The following is a 2,949-nucleotide window of genomic DNA, read 5'->3' as shown; positions in this document are numbered from 1 at the left end:
ATGAACAGAAGGGGTACTGTCCATGGTCTCATATTTATGCAAATTTCTGAAGCTTGCTTGAATTTTTTTTTTTTTTTTCTATTTTCAGGGACGCTATACTGTGCTAGGCTCTGGGACACAGCAGTGTACAAGACACACTTACTCTCCCTCCCCTAACCCCCAACCCCACCCACACAGGTTAAAGTGCAGTAAGGAATGTAGCCAATTCCAATGTAACAAATGTTTTGATTGATAGGGAAAGAGTAGGGAGCTGTGCGGATGAACAGAAGGGGTACTGTCCATGGTCTCATATGAGGAGCAGGTTAACAGAGATCTTCCTGAAGATGTCCAAGCTGAGAACAAGCAGAGTGACCCAGCCTAGTCAAAGAGGAAGGGACTGGGTAAGAGAAAGTGGATGGAATGTAGATAATTATTCCCACTGAAAGAACAGCATTTCCAAAGACTTAGAAGTGAGAGTTGGGTAAATGTGGAAAACCAGAAGTAATTTGGCATGGCTGAAGCACAGAATGCCATGGTAAAAAGGAAGAAAGTGAGGCTGAAGCTTTTGAGGGCCTTGCTGTTTCTATAAAGTACTTCCAATTTATCATCTTGTCCAGGCAGAGCCGCCCCTGTAGGTCTGGGGTGGAGCCGCCTTTGCATTTTGAATAATTACTCTGGCCAGAATGAGGAGGCCAGATGAGAAGGAGCAGCACCAGAAGCGGGATGAGCAGTGAGGGGTCTACTACAGGAATCCAAAGCTCATCTCAGTGGATCTAGACCCAAGGGAATGACCAGAAAAGTTGTTTAGGTCACATGCTTGGCAGGGCCTGGTGATGAGTGGATATATAGGGAATGTGACAGGAAGAGAGAAATTCCAAAAAGACACCCAGATTCTTGTCAGGGAACCTAGGAAGCTTCTATCCTAGAAGTTTTGAGTTTGAGAACCTGGAGGAGGTATTCTCTCAGAGAGGTCTAGTAAATTGATGCATAAATAGATCTGGAGCCCCAGAAATAAATTTGGGATGGAGCTAGAGACTTGTGAATTATAATTCATACCTATTATACTTGTTACAAGCATAAGAAGCATAATGTAACAAGTTATGCTTGGTGTTAAGCAAAGCATGGTGGCTCATGCCTATAATCTCAGTACTTTGGGAGGCCAAGGAAGGAAGATCACTTGAGCCCAGGGGTTTGAGACCATCATGGGCAACATAGTGAGACCCCATATCTAACAAAAAATATTAGCTGCACCCCAGCGGCCCCAGCTACTGGGAAAGCTGAGGCAGGAGGCTCACTTGAGCTCAGGAGGTTGAGGTTGCAATGAGCCATGATCTTGCCACTGTACTCCAGCTGGGGTGACAGAGCAACACCCTGTCTCAAAACAACAACAACAAAAGCAAAGACAGTGAATTAAATTACTTAGGGAGAGGGTGTAGAACGGGAAGAGAGTTTAGGACAGAGTTCTGGGGAAACCAAAGAATAAAGGACTAAAGGAAGAGAAGCCACCATGAGGCTGAAGAGGAGTAGCTGCCAGGGAGGAGGAGGAAAGGCAGTCAAGTGTGAGGAAGTGGTTAGCAGAGCCAGCTGCGGTGCAGTGCAGGGTTAAATACAATGATCACAGAAAACATCTCTTGAATTTAGTACTGAAGGAGGTCTTGATCTTCACTCAAATAGTTCCAATAGTGTGATGGGGGCAGAAGGATGACCTCAAGATTTGAAAATGACTGGGAACTGAGATCTGGTGATAAGGGATGCAATTCAGAGCACAGGTGGAAGCACTAACCTCAAATAAGGGAAGGGAAACACGTTCAACTGTAACAGAAGGAAAAGAGGAAAAGATGGGTGCATTTATATTTTCCTTAAGGCAAGATTTTGACAAGGCTTCAAATATGAGAGAATTACCCTCTGATATTCAAATTATAAGAAAGTGCAATTTGCATTCTTTTTTATTTTTATTTTGTTGAGATGGGGTCTCACTCTCTCTTGCAGACTGGAGCACAGTGGTGTGATCTCAGCCTACTGCAGCCTCCACCTCCCAGGCTGAAGCGATCCTCCCATCTCAGCCTCCTGATTAGCTGGGATGACAGGTGCATGCCACCACGCCTAGCTGATTTTTTGTATTTTTGGTAAAGATGGGGTTTTGCCATGTTGTCCAGGCTGGAGCAATTCAAATTCTTGAGTTGTCTTATGTGACAGAGACAGGACAGACAAAGATTAATTTTGGCTTTACCTAAGGAGAAACTTGTTAATGATTACAGCTACTAAAAATGGAATGCTTGTGTTAGTACATTGCGAGTTCCCTATCACTGGTATGGTTGAAATAGAGGCAGTAGCTTCTTCAAAAAAGAGTAAAGAATAAAGTGGGGATGGCAGGGTTGGGGGTTGGAAAACAGAGGATTAACCACATGCTTTCTAATGTCCCTTCCTGTCCTTGACATTCAACCCTGCAAACTATAGCAAGCATGTTATGTATTGAGTCTCCTCCCTCTTGATTCCTTTTGGCTGGTGGTAAATATTTCATCCTGCAGACCCAGACTTCAGATCCAGAAGCAGTCCCAAATATTTCAGACCTAAAAACTGCATTGTCTCCAGGGCGGGGACTGGAATTTGGCCTCTGACCTATGCTTAGTTTCTGGAGTGTCCGAGTTGAGCCTTGGGACTCCCTGGATGCCCACAGCTTTCCTCCAAATCACCACAAGTGCCTATTGCAAGTGGCATTGTCTCCCTTATTGTTGGGCACTTGCTATGTTCCAGATGCTGTGCTAAATGCTAAATATATGATGATGAAAGTACGTTCCATGAGGGTACAGATTTTTGCCCAAAAACAGTTCACTGATGTATCCCCAGCACCTAAAACAGTGCCTGGTACAATGCAAGTCTTGATAAATATTTTTTCAATGAATGCCACAGACTGTCTTCTTGAATCCAGTGTATAAGACAAGCATATATACTGACAACTGCAGTATAATA

General features: G+C 44.0%; 1 pseudogene; it reads left to right on the top strand.

Annotated features, from left to right (window-relative positions):
• The window catches only part of LOC105518611, an 18,092-nt pseudogene that overhangs the window by 7,903 nt on the left and 7,240 nt on the right, over positions 1-2,949 (top strand).

Source organism: Colobus angolensis, unplaced genomic scaffold (assembly GCF_000951035.1).
Source record: "Colobus angolensis palliatus isolate OR3802 unplaced genomic scaffold, Cang.pa_1.0 Scaffold322, whole genome shotgun sequence".
NCBI lineage: Eukaryota > Metazoa > Chordata > Mammalia > Primates > Cercopithecidae > Colobus > Colobus angolensis.
The sequence above is the reverse complement of the archived record's forward strand: the minus strand, read 5'-3'. Positions and strand labels throughout refer to the sequence as shown.